Raw genomic sequence first — 22,844 nt, 5'->3', positions numbered from 1 at the left:
TTTTTTAGTATAGAATAGAGTTTATTTAGGGCATGAGGAGAGGAGTTAAAAGAGTAGTAGAGGCAGAGAAAGTCAGAGAGAAGGAGAGAGTAGAGAAGAAGGTGCCAGCCATGGCCACATGGAGAGAGGGGGAAGGGAATGGGGATAGAGGGGGCAAGAGGCAAGGAAGAGGCAAGAGAGGCAGAGAGACAAGAGCAACACCCCTGCTTTTGTCCAGGTAGCCTCCAATGGGTCATCCAGATCATAACCCGTGCCCACTGATGTCTGAGGGATGACCCATCATGAGCCTATGAACTGGGAAAGAATCCTCTGATTGGAACCAGCACAGTAGAGAAGGCTTGGATGCTGGTCAACAAAAATCAGAGCGACATGAAGGTCTTAATCTCCCTAAACCCAGGCCTTTAATTTTACTTTATCTCTATGTATATTCTATGTGCTGCCTCTGCAAATAGCAGTCTTCTGATAAATGTTGATCAGACAGAGACATCGCTAGGCAAACAGCCTTTCTCCATATCTTCCCATCACGTGTTCCTGATTACCCATCAATACAGGGCCAGCAGAGGGGCCCCTGTCAGAGCCCTGTCGACCCCAAGGCTTCCACTGTGCACAATGTTAACTGGTGGGAGACTGCCTCTGTGCAGAATGGAGTTTCCCAGGAGGAACCGAACAGTGCAGGGCTCTCCCCAGTGGCCGAAGTTTGAGAAGTCCATCAGGTGGAGGGAAAATCCTAAGACTGGTTTGAGCAAGCTTTTCCTTAAAGAAAGGCAGAACTGGAGAGTGCTCTGCGGCACAGGAGCAGATGCGAGCCACTATCAGGTGTCCCAACTCTCATCCGAACTTTTCAACTGGGTTTAGAAGCATTAGGCTCATGAGAAATCTCTAGTTTTCTCTGGGAAGAAGAGGACTTTTAAGTTCAGCTTCCCTATCTGTTCTTTGGGAACCTTGCCACTCAAGGCTGCTCCAGACTCTCAGGCCCCGGGGGGTTTACACAAGGCTGGTTTGGGAAGGACACACAGGCTCTTGCGGCCAGGCTTCTTTGAATGTGCTGACCCCTGCTGGACACTTTCCTTCTCTCTTGAAAGCAGCTGAGCTGAAGGAAGCCAGGCTGTCCCTTGAGGTTGATGGAGAGGACACTGACTTCTGTGCTGGACTGCCTGCCCATCACACAGACCCCTTCTCCATGGGGAACAGACTTGCATTCCTGGCCAAGTTCAAAGACAGAGAAATTCAGTGTGCAGGCGGGCACGCCAGGCAGAGCAGCTCTGTGCTGAAGACTGGAATCGGAGAGCCCGCTCAAGCTTCTGCATTTCTCTGTTGTATTTTTTCCTACCTTCATAAAGGCATAATGCGAGTATAGACTTGAAAAGCATCCATTCCAGCATCTTAAGCTTATCCCCATCGCTAGGGCCAGGAACTGCTGCATGACAGGGTCTAGGTTGGCTTGGGGCAAGTCCTGGAGGAAGGAAAGGTAGCCCTTATATTCTCTGCCTTTTCTACTTAAATCATTGGCTGCCTCTGGCTGCCTTCTGTAGCTCTTCCTGCTTTCAGGGCAGTGAGCTGCTATTAACAGGTTGGGATAAAGCAAGAGATGGAATTGATTGGATCCTGGAGAAACCGAATTTTGAAAGAGAACCTCAGGGTGAGATTTATGCTAACATCCGGTGAATTCACACTAGTAGTGGCTTTTTAATCCCTTGAACAGGCTCATGAGGAAGCTAACTTCAGAAAGGCCACTTCTCTGTCCTCTTAGAGGATACTGTATATACAGGGAAGCTGTCTGCTTTTATATGGAGTGAGTCTACTATTGCTGCCATCTTAACCAAGAAATTGCCCTTCGTGGGGAATATCTGCCAGACAGCCTACACCCAGATTTCTCTCTTCCTCTCCCTGATTTTAGAAAAGAAGTGCTGTGTGACCATTGGGCTGCTCATTGAAGACTCATATACTGAATGTGTAGTTCAGCATCTATACTACCCATCCCGTTGGGAGTCACATCAAAGGGTTGTGTCTCATCCCAACTACCCTCCCAGGAAGCCCTGCTTAGGTTAGGAGAAAGGCGAGTGCTCTGGGGGGAAGCAGCTGCAGAGGCCAGAACTGACTTGTCCCCACTGTGGCCAAGGATGAGAAGAGAAGGCCTGGTTGGAATGGATAAGCTATACTCCTCCATACAGGTCAGGCCACCTTTGGATGGTGAGCACTTTCACTCCAGGCAAGAAATACCAGTCTCACAGCCCACCCCCCATCCCTGGGCACCCTTTCCTTCTCCACAATGCTTCAGGCCCTACTTTATGGAGAGCAGTGAAATTTAAGTTCTACTCACCAGATGCTGCCTCCCCTTGCTGTCCTAAATGACCTGTGGCTTGCTGGAGGTAATTACGCAGCAGGCTTTGTGGGCTCTAGGAATGAAAGGCTGATAGTAGAAAATACCAAAAAGAATGTGCTATTTCTCTTAGAAGCCTCTGAGGACAGGAGCTTGAAGCAATGAGAAATGTCAGGAAACTACTACAGTGTACTCACCCTCTGCTCTAACTTGGGGTCTCTCTGTGGCTCTTCATAAAGCAATGTGTGTTGTCTGTCCAGTACAAAGGGCACTGCTATCAGTAACTCAAAACTGGATGGGAATTTTCTCTACCAACCTAGCCATCAAGGAATCCCAACCCTGTTTTCATGTAGTCCATAAACCACTTCTACATATAGTCTTGTGTCTTCCTAGGCATGCACATCCTAGCATAGTCCGGTGTCCCAGGGATCTCACAGCTCCATCTTCAGCCTGTAAGTTACGAAGTCTGCCACACTTGTATCATCCCTGTATGGTTCCTGCTGTGTCCCACCTTCTGATGAAACTTCCCTTCTGTAAGGATTGCTCTCAGTACCTCCTCTGTTCGGTGCCATGTAGTTCCTTAAACTGTAGCTTATATTTTTTTACATCCTTTCTTTGAAAGGAAGCATTTTCATCAGCCACGGAACTCTAAGTTTAAGGAAGTCAATGTAGGGCAAGTGATACAGCTTAGTGCTGGGGCATTTGCTAGACTGCTCAAGGCTCTAGACTTGATCCCCACTACCATGAAACGTCACAGTAAGAACAAAGCCAGAGAGATGGCTCGGTGGGGAAAGGCATCTACCATCAAGCCGCACTCCCTGAGGTTCATTCCTGGAGCCTACATAGTGGAAGGAGAGAACCTCCACACTCACACCATCACACTTGGGCACACGCACGCTCCCCACCCCACACACACACAAATGAAGACAACAAAATGATCCAGTCTTATGCCTCTTTTCTTCTGGGGGTAGGACTGCCAAAGGTCAGTGCTTTGTCATGTGCTGATTAGTATCAAAGCCACAGCTGGGTAAGCTGGCAAGGACTCCCAGATGAGCTTCCTGAGTGTTGCTCACTCAGACCTTCCATAAACATCCCCATCACGTCATCCCTGCCAGCTCCAGGGCTGGATGACTGTATTTTGTTTGTTCCTTTCTCTAGCAGCTTCTAGCTCTGCCTGTCCCGCACTATCATAGTTTCCATATGGGCACCTTGCCAGACAGAAGTGCTTACCTGGACACCATGTGGCTTCCACTGTCATTCTTAAGAAGTGCTGGTAGAGCCAAGCATGGCGGCACACACCTTTAACTCCAGCACTTGAGAGGTAGAAGCAGGAGGCAGGTGGATCTCTGTGAATTGAAAGCCAGCCTGGTTTACGTAGAGAGTTCCAGAACTGCACACAAAATGAACTGCAAGAATGTGTGCCGGTAGGTGTCATCTTTGGCTGATGTAGCTGGGATTTGAGCAACATCTACAAATAAGAGCCCATGTAGACGATCAGTCAGTTTAAAATAGTATCTATCAGAAAGATCATAAGCCAAATTGAAGGACTAAGTGTGTCAAAGCCACAGCCTTGAGTCAGCTCTGCATGCCTCTGCAGGACCTCTTTTGGAAAGAGCTCACTCAGCCAAGGCACTCCAGACACCCTGGCTGCTTCCCACATCTCTGGCCTGCTCCTAGGGCCTCATCATCTCTGAGGTTTTTGGTCTTTGTTTTCATGGACAAACTAAGAGGTCAGAGTCCTCATGGAGAAGAGGAAAGCTACCAAGAAGAGATGTCTCTTCCCTGTATCCCTCCACTGGTCTTGAAATGCCTGTCACTGGAGGCCAGTCTCCTTTGATTCCTGAAGCTTTTTCTGTAGCCCAATGGGTCTCAACCTTCCTAATGCTATGACTCTTAAACATACTTCCTCATGTTGTGGTGATCCCCCAACCATAAAACCATTTTCATTGTTACTTCATAGTTGCAACTTTGCTACTGTTATGCATCATAATAATCCAATCTGTGACCTTATAAAGGGTCAAGACCCACAGGTTGAGAAGCTCTGCTGTAGCCAAATGAGCCGATCCCTCTCTCAACTTCTAACTCCCAAATCTATAAACCAGTTGTCTACAGCTAAGGCAGGGGGGTGGCCTGGTTTCCCTTGTAAGTAAGTCTAAGAAAGTGGGATCCCCATCCCTCTAGACTATACTGACCTTTTATTTCCTTTTATTTATGAGTAAAATCACATTTTTTCTGTATCATTTATTTCATTTTATGATTTTACCATCTTTTTACTTTAGTATTGATAGATAGAAGACAGTCATCTTTGCAAGGAAACTCAATGAACTCCTTCCGAAGGCTGGAGACCTCCTGTAAAGGTGTGGGGCTGGTTAGCACACAGGTGTTGTTATCTACCTCAGGAGTGGTGGAGTTCCTGAGAGACCAACACAGCCTTCTGTCCAGATTGCTAATGTTTTTTAAAAATGTTTTTAATAAGTACTTTTCCCTGGCTAATTTATTGTCAATTTGACACAAGTTAGAGTCGTTTGGGAAGAAGAACTCTCAATTGAGAAAATGCTTCATAAACTTGCCTGTAAACAAGTCTGTAATGCATTTTCTTAATTATCAATTGATGTAGGAGGTCCCAGCTCACTGTCACTGGAGCCACCCTGGCCTGATGTTGCTATGAGAAGACAGGTTGAACAAGACATGAGGAGCAAGCCAGTAAGCAGAACTCTTTCATGGCCTCTGCATCAGTTCCTGCCTCCAGTTCCCACCTTGAATTTCTGCTTTAACTTCTCTAGATGATGGACTACAAGTTGTAAAATGAAATAAACCCTTTCTCCCCAGGTTACTTTTGGTCATAATATTTGACATAACAATGGAAAAGTGCCTAAAACATCCTTCTAGAACACCTCGAGTCAACCCCAGGCAAGACCAAATCCCGGGCCTCTGCTGAAGGCTTCATGGAGACAAATATAATAATTGATCCATTATTGCCATAAGGACATCTTATTGTGAAGACCTTAGATCTGCTCATACTTGTCTCTCTTTCCATATATGAGGAATATTCATATGAGACCATACCTGGATTTGCAATAAGACAATCCTCATACACGAGGGTTCTCAGCCTTCTCTAATGTCTGGAATCCTGATTGACTTGTATGTTCAGATAGGAATTCAGGAGAATTCCTTCACTCCAGGAACCTGCCTGGATAAGCCCAATCCTATAGAATAATAACAACATATTCTTGGCATCTTGGTTTGGGTATTTTGTCTCTATAAAAGTTAATGTCAAAATTTCATGCTTGATGCAAGATATGGACTCCAGAGAGCTCTGCCATTGCATCTGTGGGAATGGATACCCTGGTGAAATAACTTGATGGAAAATATTTGTCTTTTTGGTCCTTCTTGCAGTTGAGGACCTGTTGTGTAGAGCTACTAGGCACCTCCCAACACCCGGTTTCCCTTTTGTTTACCTGCCTTTGCTAGAGTGGGGGAGGGTGACCTACTACCATCTCCCACGTGGCTTCCTTAAATCCACGGTAAAACACACACAGCTTGTTACTTTACAATTTGCCTTCTCTGCACAATTGTTGAGAGTAGATGTATCTCCTGCCTGGAAAAGTGTAACCTTACTTATTATCTCCATTTCTCTGCCTGCCCTAAACTTAGTGGCTAGTCCCACCTAGCCCCTGGCAAACACCCTTGGCCACTTGCCTGTAGTGGAGGCCACAGCCTCTACTTGCCAAGAAAGATCTCTTGGCAAGAGAGATCTTACATGATTGCTTCATTCTTCTTGTTCCAAGGCATGGCAGAAAGCTCCTCTGTTCTTCCTCATGTCTTCTTGCCCCCTCTCCCCCACTACCCCCACCCCTCGCACCCAGAAGTCCCACCTGTACTTTCCAGCAATTGGCTCCCGGCCTTCTTTACTAACAAATCAAGAACCAATTGGGGAACAAGACCTTTGCATCAGAACCTCTCCTTACAAGGAGCTAGTGCTCATATGCTCTGGAGGACACAGCATTCAAGAAACTGCAGGCCCTGAAACTAGGCCTTTCCTGGACAACCAAACACTGACATACACAGCTCGGACTTCTGAGTCTCCAAAAATAGAAGAGCCAAACTCTATCTCTTTGTAAGTGACTAGCCTTTGGTATTCTGCTGTAGTAACATAGATGGACTAAAATTCTTGAATATGAATGATTCCCCATCAATAGATACAAAGTGAAGTTTTGATCAACTTAGCATATAAGCTGTAAGAAGTGTAGAAAATATATGCTCAGAGTATTTAATTTATTAATTGATATTTAAATAATGCATTACATAACAAAGTTTAATTAAGAATGTTTTCTAGACTAATTTTATTTTTCCAGACTCGCAGATCTGCCTGCCTTTTCCTTATGAATACCTCAGTGTGCCACCATACCCAGAATGATTTTGTTTGACCCTTAATTTCATTGCCTCTTTATCACAGTGGCCATGCTATGAGTACAATATGTCAGAAATATAGAAAGGCATGTTTGTGTCTGTCCACAATGTCACAATTTATTGAATAACAATAAATTCACACAGTTAAAGGTTTCAATGACTAATTTGTCATAAATCCTGGCAATGAAGCAGAGGTAACAATACAAGTTCCTTATTCCAATCTAAATTACTAATATTAACTCTCATATCACAGAGCATACACATACACACACAATAGATAGATAGATAGATAGACAGACAGACAGACAGACAGATAGGAAGGGACTGGACTGAATCAGGCAACCCTTGGTGCTTGATACATCATGTTGGTATGGGGCTCTGGCATGGCAGTACTAGGAGTCTGTCACTTTCTGGGATCCAGGAGAGGAGTCACATATCCCATTTTGGGGTGTCTGTTATATTCTCAGGTCTAGCTTTCTTAATACAATTTTTAAATATCCACGTGCCTGTTGGACTGCATGTCTGCCTCATCACTGCTGAGGTGTGGGAGAGCAGCCAGCAAGCCTCTCAGAGGAGGCAGAACACAGTTCGTGGTAGGGATACCAGCCTGTGTTTTTCTATGTCAGAAACAGTGAGATCCAGGATGGATACTGTGGTTCTCAATCTCCTGTTTCCCCAGATGACATGGGGGACCTTGGGGAGCTGAGTATGGGGGTGCTAGTCTGAGCTCCCCCTAAGAGCCAGACAGGGAGGATATAGCTAACCCAGGATGAGAGAGGAATGTGGTTTGGTTCCTAAGGGGGAGTTTAAAGGAAGACTTAGGCGTGGTTCTTTACAAAGTCTCCCCCTCCCCCATCATGGTGATCCTTGAGGAAAGAGACAGTCCTTGGTTATCCAAACTGCTTAATTTGATAGCAGATGTAAATGCATTTGTCTTACTCAGGGTGAACCAGGGACTGAATACCTTTTACAGGAAGGAATGCTCAGGAGGGGAAGCTCATTGGCTAAATACTCGAAGCCTATCTAGATACCTCATTAACAAGGAGAACTCCAGTTTTTTATGTTACATGACCAGTTGTTATAGTCCTTTCAGTGAGATGTCATGGTTATGTGTTTCAGGATGGGTAGACCTTGGCAGGGATCTGGTTCTATTCCTACTGCTCTCAGTTCTGAGATTCCCCGGGGTCTTGAACCTGCTTCAACCTTACCAGTTCTTCTGTCTGGTGGCACAGTCCACTTGCTCCACATGTGCCCCACAGTTTCAGTTCTTCCCAATATACTTATAATATGCCCATCTTTCTACTCACAAGACGAAGTCATTTGTCAGTCTGTACTGGATATGTGGTGCCCGAGGTGCACCTCCCTCACCTCTCCCCAAAAAAGAAGAAAGTTGGAAATAAGAAACAAAGGGAAAAAAAAGAAAACAAGTCCATTTTGTGTTGCTACACTCACTGTAGCATGGTCAATGTCTAAGTTAGGGTTTTACTACTGTGACTAGACTTCATGACCAAGCAAACTCTTTAAAGGACAACATTTAATTGGGGCTGGCTTACAGGGTCAGAGGTTCAGTCCATTATCATCAAGGTGGTAACATGGCAGCATCCAGGCCGATATGGTGCAGGTGGAGCTGAGAGTTCTACATCTTCATCTGAAGGCTGCTAGTGGAATACTGACTTCCAGGCATCTAGGATGAGGGTCTTAAAGCTCACACCCACAGTGACATACCTATTCCAACAAGGCTACACCTTCTAATAGTGCCACTCCCTGGGCCAACCATATTCAAGCCATCACAGTCACACTCTTAGTGGCCAGCCCTCCCACTGGGAAGATGAATCTTTTTCCACCTGCACTCCTGCTAGAAGCCATAGACTGAGGAGAGCTATGGGGCCTCCATCAACAGGCAGGGTGGGATCTCCTGCAAGGGGTGGGGCCAGCTCCTCCATGCCCATCAACATGGCTTCAGGTGGCAACCAAGACCATGTTTTGGCTTCCATGGTAACATGGGCCACAGACATCAACATAGTCCCTGTCTTTATCAGGACCAATAACACAGTCATGACCCTCAGAGGCTGCATGGTCCAGGGCCTCAGGTGGCCAGATATACCACTCACATCAGCATGGCACCCCACCCCGAAGGCAGCAAAACCCAAGGATATCACCAAGGTATCAGTCAGTGGCACTGATTGCATACATCCACTATTGCTGAAGACAACGCTTTACTTGTAACATCGAAAGTGGAGAAGTTGAGCTAGTGCCCAAATAGAAACTCCTTCCTACTGACTAGTGTTCATGATGCTCAAAGATGCAGGACACAAAGGCCGTAAGAGTCAGAGGTGATGGATAACTCTACAGACACAGGACTGGTACACATATGAACTTACAGAGACTTTGGCAACACACGCACGACTTCCACAGGTTCAAGCCACATGCGGTCCCAGTACTGAGAGGATGCAGGTCTGAGTCCCACTCCTAACCAAAAAGCTGCTGAAACTGATACCATCTGGCAAAGAGAAATCAGTTCATTCCAGTGGGGTTTTACTGGGTAAATCTACCACATTCCAGGGCAGGGCCATTGCCCAGGAGTACAAGAAAAGAAAAAGAAGAAGAAGAAGAAGAAGAAGAAGAAGAAGAAGAAGAAGAAGAAGAAGAAGAAGAAGAAGAAGAAGAAGAAGAAGAAGAAGAAGAAGAAGAAGAAGAAGGAAAAGGAAAGAAGTTGATGTTATCTCTGTGAACTTTTTCTTTGTTTTGCATTTTTTGTCTTATTGGTCTTTTGGAGGTTTGTTTTGATTTTCACTTTTGTGTTTTTTGTGTTATGGGAAATTTTTGGTTTTTGTTTTGTGTTTCTTTTTAATACATACACATTTACATACATGCACACACACACATTACACACACACACATACACACACACACACACACACAGAGAGAGAGAGAGAGAGAGAGAAAGAGAGAGAGAGAGAGAGAGAGAGAGAGAGAGAGAGAGAGAGAGAACATAAAGTTGGTTAGTTGGGGAGGCAGAGAGGATCTAGGAGGAGTTGGGGGAGGAAAAATGACCATAATATATTATATGAAAAAATTAATTAAACAAAATATTTTTAAAATCTTGGAATGACTTAGACTATAACAAACCTTCCTGAGGATTTACATACTATCTAACTATGACAATGTCTACCTTTACATCTCTGTTGTCTTCTCTTCTGGGCAAAGCCTGGCCCAGTGTGTAAGTAGGTCCTAGCTTAGACACACCTTCTGAAGTCGTTGTCAGCTATGGCTCTTCCTTTCATCCTCAGCACTGTTACCATTTGGACAGTAAATGTCATAGTCACTCTCAAGGTGCTTCAAGTCTCTGGCTCTCTCAGATGATGTTCACTGTGTCATCCTGTGACTCTAGTGTCTACACTGTAGCCAGACAGAATTCTAGCTCAGTAGCTGGAAATGAAGGCATTGCAGTCAGGCATGCAGTGTGATATTTATAGTATTGAAGGTGGGCTTGAGAGATGGTTCAGTGGTTAAGAGAACTGGCTGCTTTTCTGGAGGACTTGGATTTAATTCCCAGCATCCATAGTGGGGCTCACACCAGTTACAACGGACCCCATAGCCTCCATGGATAGTGTATACCCATGGTGCACAGATATACATGCAGGCAAAACACCCATACACTTAAAATAAATATTAAAATAAAATTACAAAGATTTTAAAAATTACATTACCAGTCAACACAGCATCTGCTTCAAGGAAGCATTACTGTGAAATAATTTGCTGCTGCTCTAAAGTCTAAATACAAGAAAATTAATTATGTTTGAACTTAGAATGGTATACTTAGTTTAAATTAAGTGTGCAATTTAATGTTACTAAACATTAGTTATTACTTGTTTTAGGCTTGAACTTCTCTTCTTTAGCACAGAATCTTCTCAGATGTCTCATGACAGGATTTCTGGCTACAGAAAAAGGGAGTTTCCTGAGTGGGGTGGGGTAAGGTCCCAGGAGAGCACACAAAGAAATAATAATAATAATAACTGTAGTTTGAATAGGAGTGGCCCCCATATACTCATATTTTGAATGCTTGTCGTGTAGGGAGTGGCACTAATAGGAAGTGTGGTCTTGTTGAAGGAAGTATGCCACTGTGGGGGTGGGGTTTGAGGTCTCAGATGCTTAAGCCCAAGTTCAGAGGCACACAGTGCTATCTTCATATCAAGATATAGAATTTTCAGCTTCTTCGCTAGTAACATGTCTGCCTGCTAAGCTGGGCAGGATGATTCAGTGGAACCAAGTCAGTGAGACAAGTCCACGCAGACAAGGCCTCTGCCTTGTATGTGTGAGATATGGTTTTAATTTAGAAGTCATGCTTTTCAGTGACCTGAGGCATTTTATATTAAGCATGCTCAGCAGTGGCATGGCAGTTGGCAAGAGGCAGAGCCTCTGTATGTCCAGTTCTATGAAGCTCACATCCCTGGAGCTGTGGATCCAACAATGGAAGACGGTCTTGCTCCTGGGCTTCCCACTGACTCCCTGCTCCTTACCATGAACCATCTCCTCCAATCACATAACATCACAGAGAAGATCCTCACAAGCTGGGCGCTAGAGACATATCCTGTTGCATAAGGAGTCCCAGCCTTGTTTGGTGCAAGGTGATTTATCACGTTAGCATCCTAACAGTGCCTCGTTCCCATCTCCCACGGGAAGACATTAGAGTCCTAGCATGTCAGATGGGTTGGGCCCTGAACGGTTGCCCCTTGGACCCTGGAAGAGTCTGAGCTGAAGAAGTCATTCTCAAAGCCCACTCAGAGATGCTCTGGTGACCCTGTGGTCATTGAGAGCTTCTTCCCCTCTTTTTCTTCTTCATTTTTTGGCCTTAACTACAGACCAAAAGAAAAGGAAATTTTACCAGATGTTGCTGCTTTATGTTCTAATGACCAGATTAAACCAGCTGGTTTTTCAAAAAGTCAAACTTCTGGGAAAAGATGCCTCCTTCGAGTGACATCTTTCATCTTACAGAGACCTTTTCTCAAACATTTTTTTATCTTTTCTCTGAATCTACTGTGGATATCTCGCTAAATTCCTCCATCTAGACTATGATATTTGATGGAAATTTAAGTTTGAAGTCCCTCCCAGTAGATAATTTCCTTTCCCATCCTTTTAAAATTAATACATACCTTTAAAACTAATGGATGACATTTATATTGAGTAGCTAAACTGATGGTTATCTGCATAGCTCTTCAATTTTGTGCAGAAGGCTGACACCTCGTGGCCACTGTGAAAACTGCTACTATGGTAACCCGTCCCACCTATTAGTTTTGGGACTCCAACCTATTAAATTAATAAATTCCAATATCATCTTATTTTCAAAATGTATTTTACACCCCTTCCTTCCCTTCCACAGGCAAATGTACATATATTTCTCCAAGTTTCAGTAAAGAGACCCTATTCCATGTGGGCCCGGTGGTAGTCACAGCTAGGAGCTCAGTTGTCTTTTACTCATTCCTATAATTTTCCCCTATATTTTTAAACAAGGACTGCATAGACTGCTTCTATCAGAATTCTGGGAGAAAATATTGAAATTGAATATTTCTAAGGTTCTCTCCAAGACTTGAGAAGTGGACTCTCTGAAGAGAGGCCCTGAGGTTGGCATCTTTAACAACCTCTTAGGAGAGTTGTCACTCACACTACATTCTGACAGGGCTGTGTTCCCAGCTAACACAGGGGAAGATGTTAGAGTCCTAACATGTTCAATGGGTTGCACAGTGAGCAGTTGCCCCCTGGACCTTGGAAGGGAGAGAGTCCAAGCTGGAGAAGTCATTCTCAAAGACTACTGAAAACCCAGACATTTGCTGTTTCAACAAGAGGACACCATGGCAGACAATGGTGACCCACTACCTCTGGCCAAACCCTATAACAATAAGTCATCCTCTACCAAGAGAATGGCCACTAGCAAGGGCCATCTTGTCCTACAGAAGAAGCAGAAGATAGCAAGCAGAGCCAGAAGAACAGGCAAACCCCTCCTCCCATCCAGGCCACCTCCCACCTCCTACCTGCTTCTGTGCCTTAGAAACTGCACTCCTGTAGTTATAGACACCGGCAAGTGCCCAGGCTTATTTGGGAAGAGGACAGTGGACTGGGGCTGGGGGCAGGGAGGCCAGCTTCCATTTGCCCCCCTGCTGACCAGCTGTGTGGATGTGCCCAGAATGTCAGTGAAGCACGATGATCCTCACTTAGCTTTTCCCCCAAGTCTAAAGTTCTGTAATTTCAACTTGAGCTTTAGCTAGAGAAAAGGTCATGACCTCTCAAATCCTGTGTTCTAAACTAAAGACTCTGTCTTTGCAGTTTGTCAGTAATTCTTGGATGTCAAAATAAGAATTGAGATCCTTTGCCTCATATTTGGGCAAACTAAAACCCATTAGGTTGAAGGACTTCCGTTCCCATCCTCCACAGTCCCATGACCTCTCCCCACCATCCCCATCCAACTCCACTGTTCTCCAAAGACTCTAGCTCACTCATTGTCACAGACTCCACCCCTATCCTAAGCAGGCCCTGGTTTCTAGATCTTTTCCTATTCAAGCACCCATTCTGAAGAGTACCTGGGTGGTTATGAGAAAGTGTCTAGACTGAGTCTTTACCCAGAACATTCTTCTTGTTCCTCTAAGCATGGCTCCACTGTGATTCCATCATCCCCGTGCACATTGCACCCAGTTCTTAACAAGCGACATTAGAATTATTTTGTTTTGTCTGTGTGGCCTTAGATACAACACCTGTGTCTACCACCTAATGAATATTTAGGACATGGTTCCTTGACTGAATGACACTGGCACAAGCAATAAAATAACCTGACTTTTCCAGACCAGGACTTTAGTAAAAGCAAGTACCATGTCATAAAACGTTTGTATATAAAGTGTAATACAAAAGATATTTCAGTTACACACACACACACACACACACACACACACACACACACACACACCATGCACACACACAGTTCTTTACTGCACATAGTAGACTAGCAATTTTGAAGCCACTCATCTAAGAAAAACCATCCCTGGATACTACATTGATTCCAATCAAAGCATTAACTATCATGATGGTATGGCTTCCACTTATCAGAATGTGGAGATCAGACCGTTTGTCAGCAGATAGCATGGCGGTTTCTCAAGTTCAGTATGTTTTCTCGTTATTTGAAATGCTAATTATTGTCTGCTTTACTTATGTTTAAAACAGGCAAATATCCTTCACAGAGATTTATAACTTAAGAAAAGTTTATTCACGATGGACATAGGTCTATTTCCCATATTGTCCTTGTCTATATGGTCATCCTTCCTTTTTTCTTTTATTCACTTTACATCCAGATCACTGCTCGATTATGGTCACCCCCTCCCACTATCCTTCTCCCATTCCCCCTCTCCTCTGAGTGAGTGGTGCCCCTACCCTATCACAGCAAATCTCTTTGGGTCTAGGCACTTCCTCTCCCACTGAAGCCAGACAAGGCAGCCCAGCTAGGACATATCCCATGTACAGGCAACAGTTTTTTGGGATCACCCTCGTTCCAGTTGTTCAGGACCCACATGAAGACCAAGCAGCACCTCTGCTACACGTGTGTGGGGAGGTGGTGAGGAGGTGGTGAGGAGGTGGTGAGGAGGTGGGGAGGAGGTCGGGAGGGGACCAGCCCAATGCATACATCCTTTTACATCCTTTCTTCTCTCTATGAGGCTGAAGAAGCCATTGTGTAAGAGTGGGTTGGAAATGTACAATGAAAACAAACAGAAATGCTGGCGTGTCTAAAGGCAAAAGTTAACAATTGTATTAAAATTTCTCTGTGGAAATCACAGGCAGAGTGGGAAGATAATCCCTCAACACAAAAAGAAAGAAAATGACACTAGGACTCCAAGTACACGGGACACGTGCACGCATGTGTCCTTTTTGCCCTTTGTCTTTTTCCTCCTCTGTTCGAATGAGAGCCAAGCCCCAGACTCCCTGGCTTAGCCATGGTAGTGGTCGCAGTCTGTTTGTCTCTTCTTCGACAAGGATCCTCTGCAGCCTGTAATTCTGGATTTCAATGTTAGACCTGCAGTCAAATCCAGCCAAGAGCTGCTTAGAATGAAACAGTGTTTACCATAAATGATGTTGATCCTTAAAAATTAGGAAAATTATTCCTGAAATAGGAGTTGCTGCATTTTCTTGGAAAATCAAAATATTCAACAGTGCAAACCCCATGTTAGTGCATAAAGACCACTGTTCTCACCCTAGGCCTGTGGATGCCTGTATTTTTATGTAAGTGGCTTCCTTTATAGACCCATTCACTGAAAACATCCTCCAGAGAAGAGATTCAAAGGTTTGACTAGACTGTCAAAAATATCCATAACCCTTCTGTGGGGCAGTGAGCTGTGCAGACAGCCTGGTCTGGTACACAGGCCCACACCATTCCTAGTTAAGAATGCTTTTGTCATATTTTTTATTCTTGACAGGCTTAACATTTTTTTCTCAAGTTGCCCAAACTGTCCTTGAACTTGCTATGTAGCTGGGCCTAGCCATGAACTTCTGACTCTCCTACTTCCACTTCTAGAACGCAGGGTCACAGATTAAAACATGCCAGCTATGTTTTAATCTCTCAAAAGCAATACATACACTTCCATTTTCTGTTTTGCTTTTGACTTTCCCAGAGTTAAGAATCATTTATCTATAAACACATATCTATCAAAAATGGTAACAGGGTAATTGCTTAGTTATGGAGAACTCCTCTTGTGTGTTCAAAGCCCCAGATTCAACATAGATTGTGTAGAAAAGTGTATGTGCAAAAAGGGAAAACCAAAGCCAAAGAACCTTGGAATCCTATGATAGCAGACACACTTACCCACACTGTATCACCAGTCCCTGACCGTGTCCAGCTTCCTGACCTTGGACCAGTTCAAGTGATGGCCTACTGTAACGATTCCTGGTCCCGTGCATGGCTGTCTGAACCTGGAGCCTGCCATTCCAACTCCAGTAGACTTCTCCAGCTAGCCAGTGTCATCCCCTATAGCAGAGGGCAGAGGTTGCTAGTGCTAGCTAGACTCTTCAGAGTCTTTGAAACTCTTGGCTCTTAAAAGTATCCTGAGGAAGCTGGGCATGGTGACTCATGCTTTTAATTCCAGCACGTGGGAGACAGATGCAGACAGATTTCTGTGAGAACAAGGCCAGCCTCAACTACATAGCCAAATAGTCCCAGGCCAAATAGAGTTACATAGTTATATGATGTATGAAAACTACATCCCCAGGAGCTAGAGAGAGAGATCAGTATCTCCACTTCTAATTTTCCTCTTCAGCGAGGAAGCCAGGGTGCCAGCTCCATGCAGCTGTCTGAAATGTGAGCATGAGGGCACACTAGCAGAGCTGGTTGTGACAGTGCCTGTTCTTGCAAGGGAATAGTACGCTTTACAAAGCCCCTCCCTCAACCCTGCCCACAGGTTCTCTGAGTAGCCTTTCTGGGAAAAGATCAACGATGAGCCTCACTCTGCAAAGGAAGCAGGTGGAGACCTGACGTGAGTTCCTGCAAACACTCAGAAATCCCTGTCTCTTCAACAGAGGGGAACTTCTGGGGGTGCTCCAGCAAGTCCTTAACTAGTTTGACCTAACAAGTGTTAGTTATAGTGTCAGTGTGTTAACAGAACATGTCCAGGCCTTTGAAGTAAGTAGAATTCCTAATCAACAGCCTCGCCTGCCTTCATGCTAACAGGCAGGATCGGGTTCAGGCATGCACTTGTAAATTATAAGGAAGCTGGGCATTTTGTGGCAGCAAATGCTTTAATTTAAGACATTTTTTTTTTAAAAAAATTATAATGCTGTAAAAATTAACTTCTTTTTTGGGTACATAGTTCTATGAATTTTAACACATGTATGATTTGTATAACTGCCTTTAGGAATCAGCTCCATCACTCCAGAAAGCTCCTCCGTGCCCTTTGAAACGGTCTCAGAAATAATTAGAGTGGTGTACACATAAATCGAAAGCCACAGGGGTATTTACAAAATGAATTATGCATTTTATTTTCAGGGCATTAGGATGGAATTTCTCTGTGCGTGTTCCGTTCCACTTTGGAGGATATAAATTGTCACGAAATAACGTTCCAGTTCAGCCCTACCACGTGTGGTAAGCTGAAAGGCTAATCTTCCCATTCTTATTTTTATTTATTTAAAACATGTACACTGAATTCAAATATTTTCAAAGTATGTAAGCTTAGGAAGAAGAAGCAAAGCAAAGCAGGCAGTGACTTGTTGGTGTTTCCTTGAGAGATGTCTAGGAATTTGACAGAATCAGAAAACTGACAGTCTGGGGTAAAATTTTGTAAGAAGTCATGAGCACCTCCTTATCCTAGTTTCTTTTCATGGGCTTTTAGTTCTCCACCTGTGGGAATGGCTCATACCACAGGCCCAGGTCGGCTTGCACAGTTACATGCCCCAAGTAGCTGGTTGGGATACACCCATTGTGATTTTCACATATGGATGGATATATGGAGGGGCCTACATTTCTCTGTGTGATAGATAGCATTCACTTTCAAATCCTTGTTTCAATTTAAGTGTGCTTACCTGAAGTTAAACTTTGTTAGTTCTTCAGACAGAAATTATTAAATTTTCGGGAAACAGCTAATTCAGAGTCTTCTCTGTTCCCACTTCCATGAAGGAGAGATATAAGAATCAGCAAGGCTTAGATACTGTCCATAGAGGCAAATTTAATAGCTTAAATATGTTGTCCCTATTATTCACAAGGTAGTTCTAAGTCACCTTTGCCATAAAGACGGAGAGCATATTTTTACAGTGAAGTTAGGGCACACTCCATAAAAGTTTTATGACTCGTTTATTGGGGAAGAGGTATATATTTCAGGATTAAGAAGTAAGTCCTGGTTATTTAGCACGAGAGGCAGGAATCCCTGTGTCAACCGATGTTGTGTTCTATATTTCATTTCCGCCTTTATGCTTTTTTAAAATCCCAAGAGATTAAAGTTTATTTAAAGTGTCACCCTTTGCAAGCCACACATTACCTACAGAGAACACCCCAAGAGCACAGTCATTACTCTCATTTATTGCTGTAGATTAGTTACAGATCCTCTGTTACAAGATCTTGACTCCTTACCATACTAAAGAGCATGAGAGAGAACCAGTCACTAGGCAGTTACAAAGCTGCCTGGCCATCCATTCCTGCTGGGCTCTTCTCTGTTCATGGGGAGCAGCTCAAGAGGATGGAAAAAACTCAGGTCTTAGCATTTGGTTCTCAGAAATCCTCCAATGCCTGAGGGAATCCTGAGTTCAGGACTGACAAGAAGAGGGTGAAAGCAGGCTGACTGATACCTTGGCCCCAGCATTTGTTTTTTGAACTTGGGGTTTTTAAAACATAATAGCAAAAGCACACTGATTACTTAAAGTTTGCAAGCATGCCCTTGCCAACTTCTGCACACGATGAAACATTTGAAAGACAACTTAATTCCTGAAGACTATTTGATAAAAACAGAAGGTACTATCAGAGGGTTTTAGCGGAAGGGTTGCCGGTACGTGTGTGTGTGTGTGTGTGTGTGTGTGTGTGTGTGTAAAATAATATTCAGTCTTGAAAAGGAAGAAGAACTTTTTTTTGGGGGGGGGGTTCTCTGTATAGCTCTGGCTGTCCTGGAACTCACTGTGTAGACCAGGCTGGCCTCGAACTCAGAAATCTGCCTGCCTCCGCTTCCCAAGTGCTGGGATTAAAGGAGTGTGCCACCACCGCCCAGCTGAAAATGAAGGAACTTCTGTCACATTCTGCAGCACAAATGAGTCTTGAAGATGCTATGTTTAGTGAAATAAGCCCGCCATGAAAAGACAAGAGCTATATGGTTAGTTAGTTACATAAATACTTAAAGAGGTCAAATTTGTAGAAATGCACAGTAGAATAATGTTTACTAAGAACTGGGGACTGTTCTAATAGAGAATTGTTTAATGGATATAGAGTTGTAGTTTTGTAAAATGAAAATGTTATAGAGAACTTGTACAACAACATAAATATATTTAACAAAACACCACATTTTAAAGGTGGATTTTAAAAAATAATTAATGTGTGTGAATGCTTTTGCTTGCATTTATGTGTGTGTGCCATGTGCATGCAGTGTCCTTGGTGGTCAGAAAGGGTGTCAAGCCTCTTGACTCTGAGCCACCCTGTGGGAACAGAACCTGGGTCCTCTGTAAGAGCAGCAAGTGTTCTTATCAACTGAGCCACCTCTCTAGCCCCAAAATGGTAAATTTTATATTGTATTTTTCTTCAATCAAATTTTAAAAATCTGTTAGTTTTTAGTGACTATAATGAAAATTAATTAACCCATGCTTAGATTTTTTTTTTGTTTGGTTTTTCAAGATAGTGTTTCTCTGTATAGCCCTGGCTGTCCTGGAACTCACTCTGTAGACCAGGATGGCTTCAAACTCAGAAATCCACCTGCCTCTGCTTCCCAAGTGCTGGGATTAAAGGCATGCACCACCACCACCTGGCCTGCTTAGAAGATTTCTAAAGTGTGTATGAATGTAGGTAATTTTACCATCCACAATGTTGACGGGCCATGCTTTCTACCCTACAAGTCAACATGGCTGAGCATTCAAAGATAAGGTATCACCATAGAACCTAGGAATTGTAAACATGATTCTAAAAGCAACTTTTTACCTAGAGATTACCTGGAGCCAGCTCTTCCTGGGAATTTGCATGTGTGGGGTTGAGGTATATGATAGAAACTGGTGAGCTCTTTATGTGTGGGGAGAGAGATGGTCTGGATTTTCAGTGATGGAGAATACTGGTATTACTCAGCGGCAAATTACAGAGGATTCCTGTCTTATGTCTCATTGCCTGGCTTTATGCCATGCAGTAGCAATTTGCTCACCATAGCTTGATAAAACACAACTGTGTAGCAAAGAGGAACATTATTATCAAAACACACATTTCTCCACCGTCACGCAAAGGCTCAGATTTAACTATAGTTTCTACTAAGGGAGGGAAGGGTCTGAAAAGTATGGAGGAGACTGTGGCTTTAGCTTGCCTTCCTTCAATCCCCTAACAGACGTACCAACAATGTAAAAACCTTCCAGGCTGCTCCCACAGCAAGGCCCCTTCTGCAGACCCATGTCTTAAACGACTCTGGAGCCATGGTATGTGCCACGGCAGTAGGGATGCAGATATAGCCTCTCTGTAGGCTCCCCTGCTTAACTTTCCTAATGGATTCTGCCAGCCCTACCTTGACTGGCTCTAGTCTGGCTCTAATGAAGCCAAAGAGTCTTCAGAGACTACTTGCCATCCTGGAACTGGGCCTTGGAGCTGTTGCATAGGTCTGGGAGGCAGATGTGTAGTAAATACCTCTGTCACCGCATCCAAGTGCACAGCACATTTTCCAGTGGAAATACCATGCTGGAGACAGAACATTACTTAGCAGTGGGTGGGCAACTCATTCCTAACAGCTCAGTTCCTCCCTGTCAGGGACCCTGTGGAAGCTGGCTTCTGCTGCAGCTGTGGGAGGAAGCGGCCCTATGGTAGCTGCTGGGAGCAGACAGTGGGGGAAGCAAAGAGAGTCTCTTGGGGAACCACTGTTTGTGATTTGACAGTGTAAACAACAGAAAACAAAACCCCTGGGTCCATGAGCACAGACAAACTGTAAAAGGCTTTCTCATCTACATCAGGCTAGCTTATTCACCCTTCTGGGTTTACTAACTACTTGAAGGTGCTTTTTTTCTGTAGATGCAATGACATCAAGACTTCTCCATCTTAAGAAATGTTTGTCAAGTATGTGCCTGTCACCATCTGAGAGCCTTCTATTTCTTCCTGGTTGTTCAAATGACACCTGTAAGTGACTCAATCTGAGGCTGTGTTTTTAATTTTTATTTTTCAAGAGTGAGTGCTCAGGAGAGGAAGCCATAATGATGTGCTGTCCTCTTGCCTCGAAGTCCCTTTTCAGCCTGGCCCATCTCTGTTCACACCTGTCATAAAACACAGCATCTGCATTTCCTCACCCAGACAAGGCCTCAGGCAACAGGGGACTCAGACAACAAAAGCTTGACTACATGCCACACACATCATATGGCAAAACATGTAAAGATTCCAACACCCCTGAAACATGCCCTTTGTCCATCAGATCCTTGCACCATGCTTTTTGCATAAGAACTCATTAAAATCGTTGTGTTGGCATGTCTGAAGCTTTGAATGTACGGCAAAGCAGCCTTCACTGCTAACTGTAGTGGTGTGGTGTAAATGAGAGCTGTCTACCATAGCTCACGTATTTGAGCATCCCCAGTTGGTAGGGCTGCTCGGGTTATGGACACTTAAAGACAGGAGCCTTGCTACGAGTCATGCATCCCTGATGGTTGGCTTTGAGAATTTACTGCTTCGCCCTACTTCCAACCTCACCCATCTATGGCCTTTTGTGGAAAGCTGCGAGCCTATTCTCCGCTCCTGCTTAATTCTGTCCAGCCTATGAGGACAATTGGAAGAGGGAGTTCTGTTTGTGCCTAGAACTGTGGAAAGTTGACAAGCAACCACAAGATGGAGCTGGTACGCAGGAGAAGTCCAAGTTAACGAAGGCTGGAAGACTCTGTTCCAACATCCAGGGCAGAAAGCTGACATCTCACTGAAAGATAAAGGCAATATTTTAGGAAGATGTATGCTCCAAACTTTTCATAAAGTCAAAGTGTTGTTCATAACAGATTCCAAATTTACTCTTTAACGATCTAGCAATTCCCTTCTGGGAAAAATAACGCAAAACTATGACATGAGAAGCATCTTCCTCAGAGACTCTGCCTGTACCGAAGTAGCTTCCTTGTCTTTTTTCTTTAGCTTTAAAATGCTCATTCTTACATTTTTTTTTCCAGTGGCAGTGATATAAAAGAGGAATGCATTTATTTACTTAATTGACAGACTTCTATGCCCTCTGTGTTTCATGTTAAAAACAAATGAATGGCATTTTTTACTTCCCATCAGTGAGCCTTTGCTGTTAAGACTCTTACCTCTTAACCTAAATTAAACCGCTCTCACTGCCTTGTGGGACCCCACTGGGGCATAGCTGCAAGATCTTAGCAATGCATGCCTAATAGATAACCTAAGGTGTGCCGAGCTCCTAGGAAATCCAGAAGAGGCCACTAGAAGATGAGTGGAAATGTGGCTCTACCTTCCCCAAGACCACAATATAGGCTATGACCAAGCGACCGTGGATCCTGGGGCATGGCATGGGGAGTGCACAGAGCAGGCCGTCTGCTCTTTCCACCACGGTGTGCAGCCTGCTTGTCACTAACACAAAACCCAGAGCCTCCTGTTGAGAAATGGAAACCTAAAAATAGACCTGCAGAGAGTACAGTACTGTGCCCTTGGCTTGGAGAATCTGCCCAGCACTGTGACCAAAAAAAAAAGGCCTCTTCTCTGAAGACTGTGTTCACAAAAGCCATATTTCATCTTCATACCGACTCCAAGGAAAAGCATGTTCAGAAAATGTGTGTCTTGGCTGTCCTTCAACTCTAAGATTACTGCGTTTGGCTCTGATCGTTCTGGACATTAGATATCTGTGTAAAGTTTCTGAGATACCTCAAACAAAAGGTTAAAGGTTACAGATTAGATTAATAGTGACATTTGCGCAGATCTGCTATTACAGTATGTATCTGATGTTTGATGATATTTGGCAAAAGTTCAAGGACGGGGGAGGGGGGAAGACGGCTGCTTTCAATGTTTCCTGGAGACTGTACATGCTTTAGAATCTCCTATAATAAATGATGATGTTTTTTAAGAAAATTCAGCTCAGAGGGCCCACAGAATATATACGTGTTTAATTTTTAGCAGTTAAATCCAAATTTAATTGTCTATAATTGTATGAATTATTAGTTATAATAGTGTTTGTTATAGCAAGGAATGTCAAAGGAAATTCATAGTATGTATTTTGTGTGCATTTCAAGGTCAGATCTTAAAATGCTTTTTTTTTTTTTTAAAAAAAAAGCTATTTTAAAGACTTTATAGACTTGTGTAACTTTTTAAGAACAGCTGCCTCCAATTAAATAACAAGGACTTCTCAAAGACTCTTTCAGGTTCAATGTTCCTTCAGCGGGCTGCAAAGTCTGCAGAAACGGACTTCGTTAAGAAGCCCAGAATCCTTGAAAGGATGCTTGAAATGGT

General features: G+C 43.8%; 1 protein-coding gene and 2 long non-coding RNA genes across 3 annotated transcripts in view; 1 reads left to right on the top strand and 2 right to left on the bottom strand.

The window, feature by feature from the left end:
• Window positions 1-4,168, bottom strand: part of LOC116090198 — a 10,815-nt gene extending 6,647 nt beyond the window's left edge. The window contains exon 1 of the long non-coding RNA XR_004118606.1: window positions 3,551-4,168. This is a non-coding gene — a long non-coding RNA (uncharacterized LOC116090198). The remainder of the gene's footprint in view (window positions 1-3,550) is intronic.
• The window catches only part of Upp2 (uridine phosphorylase 2), a 211,099-nt gene that overhangs the window by 88,971 nt on the left and 99,284 nt on the right, over window positions 1-22,844 (bottom strand). The gene's annotated exons all lie outside the window — the stretch shown is intronic.
• On the top strand, window positions 4,385-5,150 carry LOC116090197. Its single transcript, XR_004118605.1, has 2 exons — window positions 4,385-4,462; window positions 4,938-5,150. It is a non-coding gene; the product is annotated as an uncharacterized LOC116090197 (long non-coding RNA).

This window comes from Mastomys coucha, unplaced genomic scaffold (assembly GCF_008632895.1).
Source record: "Mastomys coucha isolate ucsf_1 unplaced genomic scaffold, UCSF_Mcou_1 pScaffold15, whole genome shotgun sequence".
Classification (NCBI taxonomy): domain Eukaryota; kingdom Metazoa; phylum Chordata; class Mammalia; order Rodentia; family Muridae; genus Mastomys; species Mastomys coucha.
The sequence above is the reverse complement of the archived record's forward strand: the minus strand, read 5'-3'. Positions and strand labels throughout refer to the sequence as shown.